Source organism: Portunus trituberculatus, chromosome 31 (genome assembly GCF_017591435.1).
Source record: "Portunus trituberculatus isolate SZX2019 chromosome 31, ASM1759143v1, whole genome shotgun sequence".
NCBI lineage: Eukaryota > Metazoa > Arthropoda > Malacostraca > Decapoda > Portunidae > Portunus > Portunus trituberculatus.
Window position 1 is genome coordinate 8,674,146 of NC_059285.1, and position 7,500 is coordinate 8,681,645.

The 7,500-nt window shown below is 38.8% G+C and overlaps 1 protein-coding gene and 1 long non-coding RNA gene across 3 annotated transcripts in view; one reads left to right on the forward strand and one right to left on the reverse strand.

The window, feature by feature from the left end:
• LOC123511642 (cell adhesion molecule 1-like) overlaps positions 1-7,500 on the reverse strand; it is a 30,609-nt gene that overhangs the window by 11,842 nt on the left and 11,267 nt on the right. The window lies entirely within an intron of this gene.
• Positions 6,798-7,500, forward strand: part of LOC123511643 — a 16,546-nt gene continuing 15,843 nt past the window's right edge. Inside the window, exon 1 of the long non-coding RNA XR_006676879.1 lies at positions 6,798-6,855. This is a non-coding gene — a long non-coding RNA (uncharacterized LOC123511643). The remainder of the gene's footprint in view (positions 6,856-7,500) is intronic.

A 7,500-nucleotide genomic window follows, 5' to 3' on the forward strand; every position in this document is an offset into this window, starting at 1 on the left:
TAATAAAAACAATATTTGAAACCTAGCATTGAATAGGAAAAAATAGATAAAAGATCCTAAAACAAAAAAGAGAAAAATAGGTGACATCAATGAACACTATAGCTTTTACTAAATTTGCTCCTTCTTGTGTTTTGTTTCTTTTGTTTATCAGTGCAACAATAGTAATAGAAACATTCTTTACCTTATTTTTTTCATATTTTATTACATTTTTTTTTTTTTTTCTATTAGTGCAGGACCGGTGATGTAAATATAAGTTTAGAAGGATGGTGACTGGTAATTGTGATTTCTTTAAGATGTCTCTTTTTTTTTTTTTTTTATCAATGTAAGAGTAGTGATGAAAAATCTTTACCATATTTTTCCTCATATTTTCTTCGGTTTCTTTTTTCTATTATTGCAAGAACGGTGATGTAAAATATAGGCTCAGAATGAGGTGACTGATAATCATGAAGTCTTTTTTCTTTTATCAGTGCAAGAATAGTGGTGGAAATATTCTGTACTATATTTTTTGTTATATTTTCTTTCATTTTTTTCTAATAGTGCAGGAGCGGTGATGGAACTATTGGCCCAGAAGGAGGTGACTGGTAATGGTGTTTCAGGAGAGAGAGAGTTTGGGATTATATTCAATAAAGAAGCAGAGTGGCGGGGGCGCGCCCAGGTGGAGCTTCGCAACCTTGTTGAATCCAGAAATCTAATCTACGCCCCGGGAACACTCGAATTGGAGCACAGAGCAATTTTCGTTTCCCAATATACGACTGGTTTGCCTTATAACGGTAGAAAAGAGTGGTAAAACAGTTTGATGAATGTGTAGTGATTCATGAATGTTACTTTGCTGGGGATGTTTTGTATATTTGAGAATGTGTCGTTTTTTCTTTTGCCAGTAGATTTCTTCACAACGATGGAAAATACGCACTGACAATATGAAAATTACCATGTTTTCCTTGGTTTGTTTGCTTTTTGATGGCGTTTCAAAAGAAGAATATGGAAATGAAAAAAAAAGCGATAATTTTTTTTCATGAATCTTTTCTCTTAGAAAAATCACATTTTCTTTATTTTTTTTTTTTTTTGTTGGTTTGTGATATCTCAAAATGTGTTACTGGTTCTTCTTCAAATAGCGAGAAGTTAAATTATAAAAGTTTTTGATTAATGTTTCTTAATTCATACGATTTACCATGTGTTTCTTTCTTACTGCTCATGTAACCTCTAAATATATTACTAGTATTTTTTTTCTCATGACAATGGAAAAACGGATCTCTCTCTCTCTCTCTCTCTCTCTCTCTCTCTCTCTCTCTCTCTCTCTCTCTCTCTCTCTCTCTCTCTCTCTCTCTCTCTCTCTCTCTCTCTCTCTCTCTCTCTCTCTCTCTCTCTCTCTCTCTCTCTCTCTCTCTCTCTCTCTCTCTCTCTCTCTCTCATTTCTTTGTAATGTCACATGATCTATGACTAGTTTCCAGTATAAAGAAAAGAAAAAAATTGTTATTTCTTATGAATTCACGAAAAATTACCTCCTGTTTCTATTTTCAGATATAAAAAAACATATGAACGATTTATCTTAGGAAAGAGAAAATTTTAAACACAGAAAAGGAAACTCAGTGCCAGAAAAAAAATATTAATCAAAACTCATATTAATTACAATAAGGGAAAATATAACACGCTACATATATGCACTGCGAAACAAAAAATGGCATAAAAAAAAATAATCAACCGTGCAGAAATAAACCTCGTTATTCTTGTGTTTTAAGCCGAGAGAGGGAAAAGTGTACTGCTAAAAAAATAATCAAACAAAGAGCAAAATAACCTGCACCAAGGAAAAACAAACAAAAAAACGTAACAAACAGACAAAGACACAGAATGAAATTTATATATACAACAACAAAGAGGAAAAACAAAGGACAAGATGAACTATATTATGAGAGAGAGAGAGAGAGAGAGAGAGAGAGAGAGAGAGAGAGAGAGAGAGAGAGAGAGAGAGAGAGAGAGAGAGAGAGAGAGAGAGAGAGAGAGAGAGAGAGAGAGAGAGAGAGAGAGAGAGAGAGAGAGAGAGAGAGAGAGAGAGAGAGAGAGAGAGAGAGAGAGAGAGAGAGAGAGACATAACAAACATAGAAAGACAAGGAATGAAATCTAGCTTTACATGACTAAATATTTACGTCAGAGGTGCTACGAATACCACGTTCCATTTGTCACCTGGATAAATATAAGCTGTGAGTGCCGAGTTGGGATGGACTGGAGGTTATATATACACATGTGGACACCAAAATACCTGGCGACCTTCAGAGGGGCAGGAGAGGAAGGAGGAAGAGTAGGATATTCGAAGGAGGGAGGGGAGTAGGAGGAGGAAGAGGTCTAGGGAAAGGAGGAGGAGGACTAGGAGGAAGGGATGGAATAAAAAGGACTTAAAAGAGGAGGAAGAGGAGGAGGAGGATTGAGGAATTAAAGAAGCCTTGTCTGAATTGGTATCTCTTACTTGAAATATGTATGGAGAGAGAGAGAGAGAGAGAGAGAGAGAGAGAGAGAGAGAGAGAGAGAGAGAGAGAGAGAGAGAGAGAGAGAGAGAGAGAGAGAGAGAGAGAGAGAGAGAGAGAGAGAGAGAGAGAGAGAGAGAGAGAGAGAGAGAGAGAGAGAGAGAGAGAGAGAGAGAGAGAGAATGATAAATACTGCTAATAAGATGCGAAATCAGATAAAGAAAGGAGGGGAGGGAAAAAGTGACAAAAATTTTAATCTATTGGGTGATAAAGAGAAAGAAAATTACAGCAAAATTGAATTAAAAACAAGATGAAATTAAAATGCTGAGATGCAGAGAGATGAAAGGAAGAAAGAATACAAAAATGCTATTAATATGGAAGCAGATAAGGAAGAGGAAATTCTAAATGGGGAACCGTGATGATATTTTTTCTTTCATTAATTTCATGATTTTATATGAATAACAATAATTATGTCCTCTGTAGTAGTAGTAGTAGTAGTAGTAGTAGTAGTAGTAGTAGTAGTAGTAGTAGTAGTAGTAGTAGTAGTAGATAGAGTAATCTTCTATTTTCTTTCAATTTCTTATTCTCGCACTTAAGTCTTTTAAATACTTCTCTATCCCCAAAAAAAATAGAAAAAAAATGACGAAATTACCCTCGTATTCTCTCTCTTCTTCATTAACGTGTCACGACAAGCAATTTATGTACAGCGCTGTGAATACTGAAAAAAAAAAGAAAGACCAAGATAGCAAAACAGTCAATATTCATCAGAAAACAAAAGCCACAGAATGACCATCAAAGCAAGCGATCTGTTACACGTCACACCTTTGTAATACTCTTCACCTGTGCGGCCAGCGTGGCGAGGCGAGGCACACTAAGAGGCGTACTGGCACTCCTGGTACCTGCGAGAAGGAAGGAAGGGAGAAACTTTGATGATGGGAAAGTTGCGTATAATTTCATCGGTGTCTGTCCCTCGCGCCCGATTACTTAGCGGCACCAGTATAGCGGCGTGGTAATTATCAACTGCAGCTCAAACTTGTGCTTCTTGGGGCCACTTTACGATATTGCTAGAAGGGAATGGTCTCCTCCTCTTCCTTCTCCTCCTTCTTCTTCTCGTCCCCCTCCTTCTCCTCCTCGTCCTCCTCCTCCTCCTCTTCCTTCTCCTCCTCCTCCTCTTGCCTTTCCCTGGGTAAGTCAGGCGAAAGTGGGAAATTTATGCCTTGGAAACTTTGGCAAGGTGTAAATTTACCGTTTCAGTAAGTGTGTAATTCACCACGGTCGCCTGCTGGCCACCCAGCCAGTCTTCCTCATTACGGATCGAGCTCAGAGCTCATAGACCGATCTTCGGGTAGGACTGAGACCACAACACACTCCACACACCGGGAAAGCGAGGCCACAACCCCTCGAGTTACATCCCGTACCTATTTACTGCTAGGTGAACAGGGGCCACACATTAAGAGGCTTGCCCATTTGCCTCGCCGCGCCGGGACTCGAACCCGGCCCTCTCGATTGTGAGTCGAGCGTGTGTGTATGTGTGTGTGTGTGTGTGTGTGTGTGTGTGTGTGTGTGTGTGTGTGTGTGTGTGTGTGTGTGTGTGTGTGTGTGTGTGTGTGTGTGTGTGTTTAGTGTTAATCATCTCATACTTTAACGTGTAGTTGTAATATGACTGTCTAATGATTCACACTCATGTATACTACATCTTGCAAGCATGAAAATTAAACACTCACACTTAGAGCTGTTATTATTTTTTTTTTAGTCCCAGGTGTGCAGTTGACAAGATAATTAGAATACTGAGAATTTATTGCTCACGTGATAATATACGAGGCAAAAGTAAGTGTGCACACCATGGTTGCTTCATGAAGTATAGTGAGACGGACTATGTGGATGAGGAATAGAGTGTAAGTCGGTGGGATGAAATGTAGATAAGGATGGTTAGTGGGTGAGAGACTGAATGGGTGTAGGTGAAAAAGAAAATAAGACAGAGTGAGTCAGGTTGTGTGTGTAAGATAAATTATACGTAAGAGAGTTGAATGACTGAGTAAATGATTGGTAGAAAGATTAAATAAGATTGGGTATGAGTGGCACAATCAATATGTGAGTAAATGAGTGAATGGATGAAAGACGGAAAGAGTGCACGGATGAGAGAGTATGAATACGGTAGTTAGTGCCTGAGACTGTTAATGAATGTGAGAGGGAGTAGATATTTGCATGTATCGAATCTTTATTCTCTGAATGAAATGGAGAGGAAGGGACAACAAGGGACGGATGAAAGTAACATTTCTTAAACATTTTTTTCTAAGGAGAGAGATCAAGGCGGCTCAGTGATAAAAGTAAATAAACAACAGATGCATTCCCTCAAGTTTGAAGCTTGAGTGAGAGTGCGAGAGAGCGGCGGGCAGGTGACGCTGCTTCTAAGGCACATCGCGGCGAGTAGATGAACAAGTGGCGTGGCTCCCAGGGACTCTCAGAAGCTTGGCGTTAATCCTGGTGGTTATTTATATATATATATTTTTCATCACTGAAATATTTGGAAAATAGTGGAACCGAAATAAGAAATAGAAAAGTAGAACTGTATATATATATATGCACGCCTCGTCGTTTTATCTCCCTCTTGGTGAGCTCAAACCGGTATCTTTTACGTTGATCTATTTAATCGTTCTTTAATTGAATCATTCCCTCGCTTATCTGCCACTAAATATCCGCCAGAAAAAAAAAATGGTCTTCAAGAGAATGGCTTAATAATCATCTCGCATTAGTTAATTTCATTGAATGTAATTAGTTTCCGCTTTGTAATGTTGATGGATATGCAAATTGTAAGAAAACTCGAGTAAAACATATACGTGCCAGACTCATAATCTGAATTTTTCCTGCTTAGCGTTTAGATGTGAACGAGTTCCCGTATAGTCACCGAGGTATCTGGGATGAGTGCCGAGTTAAGCTTCTTACGGTGAGGTCGAGACAGAAAGGGAATTTTTCGCCTTTTGATCATAGACTAGGTCCCTCAAGACTCTCAAGCACGGCATCGTTCACTTTAACTGTCTAGTGTTGTGACAAGTATAATAAAGTGAGGGAAAAGTTTAGAGTACAATATCAAGACACATCTGAAAGTAAAAGGAGCAGTTGAATAGTTAAACTCTTATAATTGTAGTTTCTTTCTCTCTCTCTCTCTCTCTCTCTCTCTCTCTCTCTCTCTCTCTCTCTCTCTCTCTCTCTCTCTCTCTCCTTTGCCGTGACTTCTTAAGGTTAATATGACAATCCGGAGAAAGTCTAAGTTAAAATTCTTCGAAAGACATCAGTTTTTTTAAAGGATTGATTGTGTAGCTTATGCAAGTCGCTAGGGATTCTCTGTTCATTAAAATTATTCAATGTTAATGAAATGAAGTAATAAGTACCATACTGACATTAGAAATCAAAAAGTTTAATGTAGCTTTTTCTTTAAGTTTAGCTGAATTGCTTTAGAAATGTTGTGTCTTTCTACGTAAAAAGGCAGTTAATCAAAAATATAATACTGGATGCGATGTAATAAGTACTTAGACAATTTTTTTTCTAAGATATAGAGTATATTTATGAATGGTGATGACAAATGGTAAGCTTTCAATGTTCAGATGTTACCCTGTTTGAGAGAGAGAGAGAGAGAGAGAGAGAGAGAGAGAGAGAGAGAGAGAGAGAGAGAGCGTATGTGTATGCATGGCAACATTCCCCGCCATGACGCACCAAGACTCAGTGATCGTATGCTTCAGTGTCTACAGTAAAGATGGTTGCTTGGCTGTGTGTTGCTGCCTGCACGCTGCCAACACTCGAGCTCCGGCCCATCCATCTCCTTTCTTACCCAAGTTTTTTTTTTTTTTTTCATCCTCCTCCTTCGTGTCTTGCCCCCACCTCTCTCTCTCTCTCTCTCTCTCTCTCTCTCTCTCTCTCTCTCTCTCTCTGGGTCCAGTTATAAGTAGAAATTAAAGAAAGCATGATTAATTGTGAAATATTGAGTTACACACGCCTGTAGATTGGCTTTCTTTCTTGGTTCGTTGACCATTCCGTGGTTTTCTTTCAGGAGATGAGGGAGTTATTATGTGATATACGTTCCGATGCTCCGATGATCTCTATGAACCCGATAGCCTTTTCATACCCTTCGGATTGCTAGTATATAAAGAAATTTACGAATAGTAGTAGTAGTAGTAGTAGTAGTAGTAGTAGTAGTAGTAGTAGTAGTAGTAGTAGTAGTAGTAGTAGTAGTAGTATATGTCATTATGCAGCCTAAGATAAAACTAGATATCCAAGTTCAGATGTTCGAGCGAGTTAGTAACGATACGAATAAGGTGTCGAGGTTCAGGATTCGCTCATTCTCTGCCTTCCCTTCACACCTGCCCACTATTTGCCGGGAGGAGCCAACGGGAAACAGACGTAGGTAAGTGCTTCTTTGATAACTTTACGCATTGACACATTTATATCTAATAATGCAACTTAGCGTGGTGAAACACGTTGGCAGTTGCCCTGCGACCTTTAGGCGGCAGATGTGATGCGAGGAAGTAGCGTGTGTGCTGTACAAAAAGAGCGAGGTGGAGAAGCTAAGCAAGTATTTTTAGATGGAAATGGAGACGGGAAAGAAGGAAGCTATTTAAAGACATAAAAAGCGAGGAGGATGTGTGTATATGCGTGCGTTCTGTGGCAAGGATTATACGATAGAGTGGATGGAAGGGAAGACAGACAGAATAATCAAACTGGTATTTAAGGAGGAGGAGGAGGAGAACGGGGGTGTACATTTAATTGATACTTACAAGGAGGAAAAAGAAGCGAGGAATATACGTATTAAGTGTATGTTTGATGGGAAGAATAAAAGATAAAATAGTTAGAAAGAAAATAGAAAAAAATGTTCTCAAGAAGAGGGGAAATAAGGTATATACTTGGAAATGATTAGGAGTTTAAGCAGAAAATAAACAAAAGAGCGGACTGTGTTTAATTGGACTAGTTGCAACACCCAAAATAATCAGTGGACTGCAATAATCGCTCTTGTTGTCAGTCAGTCCATCAGGATGTGGCAACTGTTGTCTGA